Consider the following 13824-nt stretch of genomic DNA (forward strand, 5'->3'; position numbering starts at 1 on the left):
GCCCCATATTCTACAGGTGATAGTCAGAGGCAGCAATGTCTGGAGAATACAGCAAAAGTAGATTGACTGAAACTGCTATCTATAATTTCCTAAAACTCCTTCTAAATTTTATTGATGATAATGAAATAAACTGTGGATCGTTTTTAGACTTATCAAAGGCATTTGATGTTACTGATCATAAAATTTTGCTTCACTAACAATGCTGCTATGGAGTCTATGGCACTGCTCATATGTGGTTTACATCATACTTATCTTATAGATAATAGAATGTAGAAATAGTTTGTGAAGGTAAATTGTACTTTTTCTGGATATGAGAAAGTTACTCACGGAGTATCCCAAGGAACAGTGTTGGGACCCCTATTGTTCTTGATATTCATGAATGACATATCAAGTTATTTAACACTAGCTGATGCTGTACTGTTTTTGCTGACAATACTAGTCTCTTTGTTAAAGGTTGGAATGTGACTGGCTTACACAAAAAATAGAAATAACAAATGAAGAAGCAGTTAAATGGTTTAGAGATAAATTTATTTGTTAACGATATGAAAACATTATGGATGAATTATAGGCATACGTCAAATTAAGTAAACACTAACACAGTAGTGAAGTTAGGTGAACAGAAAATACTACAAACTTTAAATACTAAATTTCTAAGAATTCATTTAGATGAGCACCTTGAATGGGATAAACCTATAGAATGCGTCAATAAAAAAATTTAGTAGATGCTGTTATATATTAAGAACGCTACAAAATTCCTGCAATGAAGAAACAGTGATGAGTGTCTTTTATGGATTCATGCATTGTGTACTGTGATATGGTATCATATTTTGGGGTATTTCTAGTCCAGAAAAATGCTCATTTACTATCAAAAAATGAGCAATAAGAATTATAAAACGGTTTGCACTTAGGAAGTCCTGTGGGGAAATATTCAAAGAACTGAAATTTATGACTCTTCTACCCATATATACCCATGAAAATATATGCTTTTTGAAATCCCATCCCCAGTTCTTTGCTTTTGACAGTGATTACTATGACTATGAAACTAGTACTGACTTACATCGAGGAGTACCTAAGAAAGCCTAGTATCAAAAAAGTGTAACATATCGCCCCATTTCTTTAGTGCTCTTCCCTTAGGAGCTAAAAAGATATCACCTTTTTTTTTAAAAATGGGCCTAAGAAAATGCTTGTAATTGAAAGCTTTTACAGTGTTGATGAGCACATGAATTTTATGAATTCAAGGACATTCACAACTTAAGTTAAATGTGGCCACGTGTCACTGGATATAATGTAAACTTAGAGTTTGTTTGGTTCATGTATTTGATAATCTGTCTGATTTCATCTGGATTATTTGTTTCTGTTTATCTATTTAATTATCTCTATGGTTTGTATATGGAGACTATTATTTAAGCTTTTTTCATTTTGTATCAACATATGACAAGTCCTGTATCATTGTACATGATAACATGGATGTTCAAAAAATTAAAGTAAAATGAATAACTGCAAACATTATTAGTTCTGCATCAACTCACAGTTAAGCTGTCACATGTTGTTACAATTACTACAGTAAATCTGAACCTATGATAAACCTAGACACAGCAAAGTATATAGTACTTTCTCATAAAGACACATAACATTAAAATCAGCAAGAAATTTTTTTGAAAAATTTATTTATGTATTAAGTTTCATTAACAGCTGATTAGCAACATTAATGTTAATCACTAATTTCTCATTATAGTGCACTACTCAGTAAATTTCCTCATCCAGCAAAACTAGAAAGCAACCTTGTAGAAAGAAATATTGAAAATGTAGGTATCTGTAAAACATCATTAAGTCCAATTCAGCCTTGCAAGTGTAAAGCATTTACTCTTCCCTTTTTAACATATAATTCATAATTATGGTTATTATAATTGAATTATAGTTAATTTAATGCATAATACTAATTATTCTGTTAATGCCAGCTTAAGTATCAGTCAGCTTCATGAAACCTCATTCCACCAGTTAATTACTGCGGGTCATCTGTAGCAGATCCAGTAGTAAAGCAATTCAGAAATGTCAGTAAAATGGTGCATAATGAGTACAAGTATTAATTAAATTAACTGAATGAGCCACATAATCACAGTAACAATAAGGAAGTCATCTTATATTAACACACTGAAACTTTTCTACTGCATAACTTTCACAAATTGATCATAATGCAACTGATTCTTTAATTTAATAAGGTTAAGTCAATTATTATCCTCAAAGTACTTATAAAATTTTATTGTAACCAAAAAGTAAACATACAGGAACATCATTTTTTGACATAGTTTCCTTGCATTTCAATGCACTTCGTCCATTGTTACACAAGCTTCCAGATGCCCTCATAACAGAAGGTTCTTGGTTGAGCTGCAAGCCAGGAATGTACTGCCTCTTTCACTGCTTCATCCGAGCCAAATCAATGACCCCTTAATGCTTGTTTGAGTGAACCAAAGTGATATTGAGAAGGGGCAAGATTGGGACTATATGGAGGCTGATCCAGTACTTCAAATTTGAGTTTCTGGAGTGTTTCAGCAGTGAAGGCAGCAGTATGTGGACAAGCATTGTCGTGCAACAACATAACACATTTTGACAGCAGTCCTCAGCATTTTCTTTGAATTACAGGCTTTAGCCTGGCAGTAAGCATCTCACTGTAATGTACACTGTTTATTGTTGTGCCCCTTTCCCCATAATGTTCCAGTACTGGGCCTTGTGCGTCCCAAAAAACTGTAAGCATCAGTTTTCCTGTGGACGATTGGGTCTTGAACTTTTTCTTGCACAGAAAATTTGGATGTTTGCATTCCGTACTCTGCCGTTTACTCTCTGGCTCGTAATGATGGATCCATGTTTTGTCACCAGTAATAATCCTGTCTAAGAAGTTGTCACCTTCATTCCCATAGTTATCCAAATGTTTTTTGCAGATGTCCAAACACGTTTGTTTATGCAACTGTGTGAGTTGTTTTGGGACCCATCTTGCACAAACTTTATTAAATGCAAGTCTGTTGTGGATGATTTTGTAGGCAGAACTGTGACTAATTTGCAGACAATGTGCCACTTTGTCAATAGTTAATCTTCTGTCTAAGAGAATCATTTCACGTGAATGCTCAATGATTTCTTCATTTGTGGTGGTAAATGGTTGTCAGGCTCCTTCATTGTGCATAACACTTGTGTGACCATTTAAGAATTTTTCAATCCATTCGTAGGCACTCCATTGTAGTAAACTGCTGTTCCCATACTGTACTGAAAGTCTTCAATGAATTTTGTCCCCTGATACACCTTCCGACCACAAAAAAAGGATCACTGAGCATTGTACTTCTTTGGTGCAAATAGACGGTGGAGCAGCCATGATTAATAGCATGGCAGTGATAATAGAACTAACCTATGAGTTTGAAAATTGCAAAGATATAGCAACAAATAAAAAAAGCATGCATCATCAGCGTAAAACGACAGTACTACCAAAATGAACAAAAATATAACTAAACTGCGGATAACAATTGACTTACCCTCGTATTTAGCCAGTGACTTCAAATTTGCATAAGATGAGTAGTAATGACTGCAATGGATTTAATGGCCACATAAACACAATTACAGTGCAACAGTATTCAATTCTTTCGAATTAATAATTACTGTGAAGTAATCATGTACTTAATCGAATCAACAAAAGTCAAGTGCACTATCATTTTATCTTATAACCTTCTTACAGCCATGGTTCCATAAAAGTACTAATAATCTGTAACATTTGTTGTTAATTCCACACCATGAACTCTGTTCTCACAAGTCACAATGAATTTATCAAGAAAAATTAAATGCAACCTAACTAACTTATCACTACTGATTATGTGCTCATACTGCACAACACACTGAAACATTTTATCAAACGGGAGCACTAAAATGCAAATTAATTAACTACTGACTTCATGCTAATGAAGATCCAGTACTAAACTTGCAAATTCTGAAACTATTATCTGATCAAATTACACTAACGCTCTGTAACACAAATTACACTAACACTCTGTAACACTTCCATTATTATCTACTAACAAAGAATGTATTTAGTTAGGCAAAATATCTCTGAATCTCTTACTAATCAAATAAATTGAAACTGAGTACCTAATGCTTCCAAATTGACTAAGACCAGATACTGCTTACACAAATAAAATTACGCAGTCACACAGAACATATTCCTAAAGCTTAGTTCTTACCAGCTAAGCTATGCTTTAACTAGAAGTGTAATGATTAAACAATATAATGTGTCAACTTTAGGTGCTTCATGTTAGTGCTTCATTCCTCAAACATACACTGCAGACTCGAAGAAACTGGTACACCAGCCTAATACAGTGTAGGGCCCCCCGCAAGCCCACAGAAGTGCCGCAACATGACATGGCATGGACTGAACTAATGTCTGAAGTAGTGCTGGAGGGAACTGATACCATGAATCCTGCAGAGCTGTCCATAAATCCATAAGAGTATGAGGGGGTGGAGATCTCTTCTGAACAGCATGTTGCAAGGCATCCCAGATATGCTCAATAATATTCATGTCTGGGGAGCATGGTGGCCAGCAGAAGTGTTTAAACCCAGAAGAGTGCTCCTGGAGCCACTCTGTAGCAATTCTGGAGATGTGGGATGTTGCATTGTGCTGTTGGAACTGCCCAAGTCCATCACAATGCACAATGGACATGAATGGATGCAGATGATATGACAGGATACTTACATATGTGTCACCTGTCAGAGTCATATGTAGATGTATCAGGCATCCCATATCACTCCAACTGCACACACCACACACCATTACAGAGCCTCCACTGGCTTGAACAGTCCCTTGCTGACATGCAAGTCCATGCATTTATGAGGTTATCTCCATACCTGTACACGTCCATCTGCTTGATACAATTTGAAATGAGACTCGTCTGACCAGGCAACATGTTTCTAGTCATCAGCAGTCCAATGTCGGTGTTGCTGGGCCCAGGTGAGGCATTAACCTTTGCATCATGCAGTCATCAAGGGTACACGAGTGAACCTTCGGCTCTGAAACCTCATATCGATGATGTTTCATTAAATGGTTCTCATGCTGACACTTTTTGATGACCCAGCATTGAAAAATTTGCAGCAATTTGTGGAAGGGTTGCACTTCTGTCACATTGAACAATTCTCTTCTGTCATTGTTGGTCCAGTTCTTGCAGGTGGCCACAGCGATGTCAGAGATTTGATGTTTTACCAGATTCCTGTTATTCACAGTACATTCAAGAAATGGTCATACGGGAAAATCCCCACTTCATCGCTACCTCGGAGATGCCGTGTCTGATTGCTCATGCGCCAACTATAAGACCATGTTCAAGCTCACTTAAACCATGATAACCTGCCATTGTAGCAGCAGTAACCGTTCTAACAACTGTGCCAGACGCTTGTTGCCTTATATATGCACTGCCAACCGCAGTGCTATATTCTTCCCATTTACATATCTCTGTATTTGAATATGCATGCCTATACCAGTTTCTTTGGTAGTTCAGTGTAATATACACAAAGATAAAGTTTTTGAGTTTCAAATCCTGTCCAAGATATGATACACAGTTCATTGAATCTTCACAATTTGTGATGACATTCCCTACCATCAACCATTAGCTTAGCATACTAGAACACATTTCACTGACTATTGATTATTATGAACAAGGTTTAATTATTAGTTCATGAAGACACAATAATGCAACTTAGCCTTTAATGTTAATCACTATGCAGCAAAGTGAACCATATAGCAGATCTACAAGTGTCTGATAGATGAGTCCATGTACAAAATTATCCTCCCCAGCAGCATAACACAAAGCTTTCTCAACATAATCTCTTTCTTCATATCAAAAAATCAGTAATTTATTCCAGTAAAACTTTGATCAAGCTTCCTATATCAGCTACTATATATCATAATCCTTAATTTCCCAACATTTTTAGCATTAATTACTGTATACTGCAATTAATAAGTGCAACTTATCACACCTTACAGCAAGTATTATGAAAACAGAAATAGCAAAACCATCTTATGGAAAAAGACATAAAGAAAAGTAAAGATATTAATCATTCTGAACACGGGTTCAATCCTACTACTAAATAACTGAAAGTGGAAAATAAACAAAGTCCAAATTTGCAGTAGCCACCAGAAAGATCGCGGGAGGCGCACATCGGCACGGTGCATCACGGACGGTAGTTGCTGCAAATAGAGTCCCATCCACCAGAGGGCACGCGAGAATTCGGCCGCGACCTCTGCCAGTGGAACAACAACAACAACTCAGGCAGCATGGGCCGTGTCCAGTCAGTTCACATCAGGCATGACTGTGAGACAGTTCCCGGTCTACTCTGAAGTGCGACGGAAAACGTGAACAGTGTTACTACACAATTGGCAACGAGTAGGGTCGTTATTTCGCATGTTGCGTCATTGTTCCGGTTCGCAGCTTATCCGCAGCATGGAGGATTTAGTGCGGGTTGTTGTTGAGCAGCAGACGGAGCTCATGGCCACCATGAAACAAGTGCTTCCGGCGTTGCTCTCCACGCCATTTGCTCCAGCGCCGTTCCCTCCTCCCTTTCCCCCGTATGACGAGACGGCAGAGGACTGGGACACGTATGAACATCGCCTTCGGCAGCATTTCCAGGCGTTTCATGTTGCCGATGCGGAGGTATATCGTGCTCTTTTCTTGTCTTGGATATCTCCCTCGCTGTATCAATTTTTGCGGCAGCTAGCGCCGTTGCAGGAACCCTCGTCCTTGCCTTTGACTCATTGTGTTCATTACTGTCTTCATATTATTGCCGCCGCACGCATGTTGTCGCGGCTAGGGTCGAGTTCTATCAATGCAAGAAGCAGCCGCATCAGTCTTACCGGGCGTGGGCCGCTACCCTGCACGGTCTTAGTCGCAAGTGTCATTTTGTCACGGAGCAGTCGCGAGAGTCGTATGCCCACGTTATGGTGCGCGACGTCATTCTTCGTTCGGCCCCTGATAGGGAGGACCAGCAACGAGCCCTGCAGTTAGAAGACCCTTCCCTCGAGGAAGTCCTGTCCATTGCTCAATTGTATGAAGTCTCTCACACCGCCGGTCAACAGTTGGAAACGTGGTGCGGCGTCGCGGCGGTTCAGGGCGGCGTGGCCACATCTACTGCGTCCGGGGTGGACGACATGCGAGCGTCACGATTGGTAGGAGTGCCCCCAGCGTTGGGTCGTTTGTCACAAATGTAATAAAAAAGGACACACTGCTAAAGTTTGCCGCTCGGCCTCGAAAGACTCGAAGGAAGCAGTTACAGAGGACATGGACGTTGACATTCAGGAAGTTTCATCAGGCCAGGCTACCGTCGCATCGGCCCACAAACTCTTTATCGAGGTGTCAGTTCGGTCGCGCCGATTACAACTGCAAGTAGATACGGGCACAGCAGTTTCTTTGTTGAAAGCACAAACTTACTCCGACCTTGGGTCGCCCCCGATGGCGCCAGTTTACCGGCGTCTACGCGGTTATGGTAAACAGTTCATTCCCCTACTGGGTCAATTCACTACCGACGTGACTTACAAATCAGTCACTCGGCCTATTACTTTTATTGTTGTCAGTGATGCGAGCTCTGCTAACCTTTTTGGCTTGGATGCCTTTCAAGCTTTCGGGTTTTCTATCACCGACACCATACAGTTGGTCTCCGAAGACGTTCCCTATCAATCATTAGAATCTTTGATCTCTGACTTTCCGGATATCTTTGAGGAGGGCCTGGGGCGTGTTTCAGACTTTGAAGCTCACTTAACGTTGAAGACGTCGGCTCACTCGCGTTTCCTACGCGCGAGGCAGATACCCTTGGCTCTCCACCATCAGGTAAAAGAAGAGCTAGACCAGCTGACAGCCCTAGGGGTCATTCTTCCCATTTCTTCTAGTGAGTGGGCTTCGCCCTTTGTTATTGTCAGGAAACCCTCGGGAAAATTACGTCTTTGTGGCGATTTCAAGGCCACCATTAATTCCCAATTGGTGGTGGACACCTATCCTTTGCCTCGTGCTGACGAATTGTTCTCCGCCATAGCGGGAGGCCAATATTTTTCGAAAATCGATCTTTCGGAGGCTTATCATCAGATACCTCTCCAAACGGCTGGCGGTTGTCAACACCATGTTTGGCCTTTAGCAATACCAGCGGTTGGCCTTCGGAATATCCAGTGGCCCGGCGATATTCCAGCATTATCTTGAGCACGTCACGTCGACAATCCCTCATTGTATTAATTACCTGGACGACATAATTGTCATGGGCCGCAGCACGAAGGAACACTTGCACAACCTTTGCACCCTCTTTCTCAAATTCAGGTCTGTGGGCTTGCGTTGCAATCTGCGTAAGTCAAACTTCTTCCAACCGTCCATTGAGTATGTGGGCTACACAATCTCTCGGCACGGCGCCCAGCCACTAGGAAGTTTGGTCCAAGGTATCGTCGACCTTCCATGGCCCGCTTCGCTGAAGGAGTTACAAGCTTTTTTAGGCAAGATTGCCTATTACCACCGGTTCATTCCCAGGGCTTCCACCATCGCCCGCCCCCTGTACTGACTTCTGCGCAAGGGTGTTCCTTTTGATTGGTCACCTGCATGCGAGCGAGTGTTCACCTCATTGAAGGGCCTCCTCATGTCAGCGCCGTGTTTGGCTACTTTTGACCCCTTTAAGCCGTTGGTTTTGGCTACAGATGCTTCGCAGTATGGGGTGGGGGCGGTCCTGGCCCATTGCAATGCAGATAGTTCCAAGCAGCCACTGGCGTTTGCATCTAAATCTCTTAGTCCCGCACAGGCTCATTACTCCCAGGCGGTAAAAGAGGCTTTGGCCATTGTCTACGCTGTTACAAAGTTTCACCCTTTCTTGTACGGCACAAAGTTTCAGTTAATCACTGACCATAAGCCGTTAATATCGTTATTTGGCCCCGCCTCTCAGATTCCGGATAGGGCGGCCCACAGACTAAAGCACTGGGCCTTGTTCCTCTCTAAGTACCATTATGACATTCATTTTCGCCCTACCGGACAGCATGCCAATGCAGACGCTCTTTCCCATCTTCTGATGGGCCCAGATCCTAAGTTTGATCAAGAGGAGATTATCTGTTTTCATTTGGATGTGGTGCCCCGCCAAGCGGTTGATGGCTTCCCGATCACTAGTTCTAGAGTCGCCAGGGAAACGGCAGCTGACCCAGTTCTCCGGCAAGTAGTTCGCCTCATTCAGTAGGGGTGGTCATCCCGACCTCCAGGCCGGGCCTCGGATCCTCTTTGTAATTATTTTGTTCTACGAGACTGCCTCTCCATCTTGGAAGGAGTTCTCCGTCTGGCTACCGATGATACAGCTCCTCGCATGGTTGTTCCTGCAAGTTTGCAAAGGGAAGTCCTCACGTTATTACATGAGGGGCACTGGCGTGTTTCCCGTACTAAAACCTTGGCTCGCAGACATGTGTACTGGCCCGGTATTGACAGAGAAATTGAGCACTCGGTGGCCGCCTGTTCCCAGTGTGCAAGCCAACAGGCATCTCCCAGGTCAGCGTTCTCTTCATGGCCACCTGCAACCCAGGCATGGGAACGTGTTCACATCGATTTTGCGGGCCCGTTTCTCAATAGCTTTTGGCTCTTTGTCGTTGACGCTTATTCCCCATTTCCATATGAGGTTCGCTGCTCCTCAACCACTTCAGAGGTTGTAATCCAGGCACTAGCAAAAATCTTTTCTGTGGAAGGTCTGCCAGTCACCCTGGCCTCGGACAATGGACCTCTGTTTATGTCGCAGACCTTCCAGGATTTTTGTAGGCACTTCAGTATTCGGCACGTTTGCTCTCCCCCCTTTCATCCACAATCGAATGGGAAAGCCGAGCGCATGGTGCGCACATTTAAGACACAGATGAAAAAGTATGTGCACAAATTTCCTGCGGAGGAGGCGTTGACGTTTTCCCTGACGGCATACCGGACCACACCTAAGGGAGAACGCAGCCCTGCAGAGCTTCTCCACGGGCGCCAACCTAGGACTCTGCTGCACCTCCTTCGACCAGGTCCTTGCCAGTCTTCACAACACGGAGTACCCGGCTTTCCACCGGGTACGTCGGTCTGGGCATGTGGGTTTGGTCGCAATCCACGTTGGATACCGGCGGTGGTTCTGCGCCGAAATGGCCGCTGGCTCTATACCTTGCAGATGGGGGACCGGGAGGTTAATCGTCACCAAAATCAGCTATGTCCACATTTGGGCACCCACCCTCCGACCCCTCGGGCACCGGCTTCCCCATTGCCGGCACCTCTGTTGGTTTCTCAGGGGACGCTACCACCCCTCCCCCCTGTGATTCCACCACACTGCGATGGCTCTCAGCCTTGACAACCTCCAGTAGCTCCAGCACCGGCATCGCCATCGTTAGCGATGCCCCAGCGAGAGCCAGCCCCCCTCTCTGGCCCGGTTGCTCAGCAGGCTGGTTCACCTGTGGTCGTCCCTTCTCCATCATCCCCGCCACTGGGTCTTGCCCCTCCCGGGGTGCACCAGGATCCAGAGTTCAATGGCTTGACTCCCGTTCTGTCCCGGGTTCCGGTGGTGGGACGACGGAGGCCTCTTCATGTGGGTCACTTCCAGCCGTATTCAAAGGTTCCGGCTCAAGGGTTGGCAGATCCCCTCGACTCCAGCCTTCCAATGGACGTGGAGGTCATCACTCCTGCACGATTCTCCACCTTCCGATGCAGTGGATCACAGAGGCTTCACCCCCCAAAGGAGGAGGAGTGCAGTAGCCACCAGAAAGACCGCAGGAGGCGCACATCGGCACGGCGCGTCACAGATGGTAGTTGCCGCAAATAGAGTCCCGTCCACCAGAGGGCACACAAGAATTCGGCCACGACCTCTGCCAGCGGAACAACAGCAACAACTCAGGTAGCATGGGCCGTGCCCAGTCAGTTCACATCAGGCATGACTATGAGACAGTTCCCGGTCTACTCTGAAGTGCGACGGAAAACGTGAACCGTGTTACTACAAAATTAGTCCTCAGTATTCACATTACATTATATCTCCCAACACAAAACAATCAAAAGCATCAAACAGTGATAGCACAATCTCAGTCCAATTAAATTTCAAACATGAACATTATTAGTGTCCATAGTTACAGTCTATACTGAAAAAGGGATTAAAAAATAATGTTTTGCCCTCATGAAGGCAAACTTCTGTACATTACTATTGGTCTTGCACTACATTTATTCTACCAGGTGGTGTCCATGGCTTCTCTTTTTGTACATTTTTATGGAACCTTTCCAACAATAATGAACATGCTTGTGTCTCTACACTTCATTATTAATTTTCCTTCACATCTACTTTCAAACTACTTGACCTTTTAGTACAAGCAAATACAGTTCTGTATTTACAAAACACTGTTACTCTTTCACTTGAAACACGTGATACCGTATTTACTTGAACCTAAGCCACACTCGAATCTAAGCCGCACCTGAAAAATGAGACTCAAAATCAAGGAAAAAAAAATTTCCCAAATCTAAGCCTCACCTGAAATTTGAGACTCGAAATTCAAGGAGAGAGAAAAGTTTTAGACCAAACCTCCAAATCAAAACAAAGTTGTTCCATTGTAACATGAGACACAATTTAGGTCAAATGGATGAAGATACAGCTACAGTAGTTTGGTTCGAGTCATAAGCTTAACAGTTAAGCTTTACCAAGTAGCGATTGCTATGTGTCAGGCGCTCTGTCCTTATTTGTACGGGTACCCTTCCTTTTTCACGTTCTTCGTCTGGTTTGAATCGATTGCTTATTTTGCTTTGATAAGTGCCATTATCTTTGTTATAAGTGTTTATGTCACTCTAAGCTGAAACTGCATTTTTTTAATGTGTCCTACACTGTTTGTCTCATTCTGGTAATGAGTGTTTACGACCTGTCACTGCTCGTGGCATGGCTTGCTTTTGTGGGCGCTACTGTGGCTTATAATAAAAAAAGGAGAGGAATTGTCTCATAAGTGAAACAATGGCAGGAGACTGCTATTTGTTGTTACTTACACTGCTGCTTTCTTTGATAATGATCAACAAGAACACCAAATAAGACTGCGTATGGTAGAAGATGTTCTGAACGAGGGTTTAGCGAAAATTTTTCTCCGTTTGAAAATCTTTGCAGACGTCTCTTTAGTACATTACATTCTGCATAGAAATTAGTCATCTTGTATTTAAAAATCTAGTCAGTTGCCATGCTTCATTTCTGCCTGTATCACTATTCAGCATAAGAATAATACGAATATAAACATGACAGGATATGTATATTCTTCCACGTTTGCTGTTGTCTCACTCTAGTTTTGCAGTTTATTAGGTAGACAGGATTTAAATGAGATAGCAGCAAACATGAAACAATACATGGCATAATGTTTACATTCTACTACCTTTTCTTTTAATTTATTTACTGCCACAGAGGTTTTGGCGCCAGTATTTATCTTTGTGCCTGCAAAGCATGCCTGTGTACCACAACATATATTCGACAGCAGAAGTTAGTTGTGGTGGCACCTACCAACATTTTTCAGAACTTCCGCTTACTTTGCATTTGATTCTAAGCTGCAGGCGGTTTTTTGGATTACAAAATCTGGGAAAAAAGTGCAGCTTAGATTCGAGTAAATACGGTAGCTCAAAACCAATCAATACAGTACCATGTAAGTTTTGGATAGAACAAGAAGTATGTGTGTCAAAATTATACACTTTATCTACAGATTCAAATGTCTTGCCCAATGTATTTCTCTGTGTTACTACAGACGTGTGTTTAACTGTTTTTAAACTGTTTGCAGCATATATTTGTATACGACTTCCACCAGTCAAGCTGTAAATTCTAGTAAATCCACATATAGTATCGTTTTTGAGTTTCATGTACTGAGTGTATGCCCCCCCCCCCCCCCCCCCCGCCACTACGCAACAGGTTTAAAAACTTTTTTGTACAGTCCGCTGGAAAACTGAGTAATTCAGACAGCCTAGTTAAAACACTTTCAATGTCATTTGTTTCACTCAAAATGTCTGTTTCTAATTGATCACTGCATGGACTAATTAGATTGTCATTGGCTACATCTGATGCATGACTATTCTCCACATTAGTCACAGTACTTTCATCATTTTTTAAAACTGAATCTGCATATTCACAAGATTGTTTCATGTCAGATTTGAGAGTTAGCTCATAAACTTCAGACTTAATTTGTGCAATTTGAGCATCAATTTAAGATGTGGAATTCTCTACTTCCAAGATTTTCAAATATAAAGTCTTCCTAATCTTTGGTTAGATATTCATCTTTTAATACTGGAAAACATGTAATCTCATCATCATTGTCATCTATGTCACTGAAAGTATAGAGTTGTACATTGTCATCATACAAGTTACTCTGTCATTATTAGGCACATTAACATTTTTGGCGGTAGTTATATCATTTAGTCCATTCTGAAAGTCAAGATATGCCTGATCACTTTCTTGTTCTACCTCAGATTTGACGGTAATAAAAAATTCATGTGTTTCTGATTTAATGTCTACGAGTTGAACACAGTTTATATTGACACTTGTCAAATCATCTCCTGCCTGCAAAATTTGAATCTTTGGTTCACTATTTAACTGAACTGTTTCATTATTCAGATAATTTATGACCTAGGTCAGTCACATTTTCCATCTATTTTGATACTCTATCTGCTTACAGCATTAACAACATGCACTTTAAGCCAATCTAGAAATTCTTGAAATGATCAACACCTTGATATTGAATAACTTTCTGTTTCTTTTTGTGTTTGCCCAAAATTGTCCCTTAACATCATTCTCTGTCCCAAACTATAGTCTGATTTTGACATTTTTTTAGTTTACTAA

At 42.0% G+C, this 13824-nt stretch overlaps 2 protein-coding genes across 24 annotated transcripts in view; both read left to right on the forward strand.

The window, feature by feature from the left end:
- The window catches only part of LOC126188844 (uncharacterized), a 2133693-nt gene that overhangs the window by 282409 nt on the left and 1837460 nt on the right, over positions 1-13824 (forward strand). The window lies entirely within an intron of this gene.
- The window catches only part of LOC126188849 (cystatin-POGU1-like), a 114189-nt gene that overhangs the window by 59649 nt on the left and 40716 nt on the right, over positions 1-13824 (forward strand). The gene's annotated exons all lie outside the window — the stretch shown is intronic.

The sequence above is a fragment of the Schistocerca cancellata genome, chromosome 5 (genome assembly GCF_023864275.1).
Source record: "Schistocerca cancellata isolate TAMUIC-IGC-003103 chromosome 5, iqSchCanc2.1, whole genome shotgun sequence".
In the NCBI taxonomy this organism is placed as follows: Eukaryota; Metazoa; Arthropoda; class Insecta; order Orthoptera; family Acrididae; genus Schistocerca; species Schistocerca cancellata.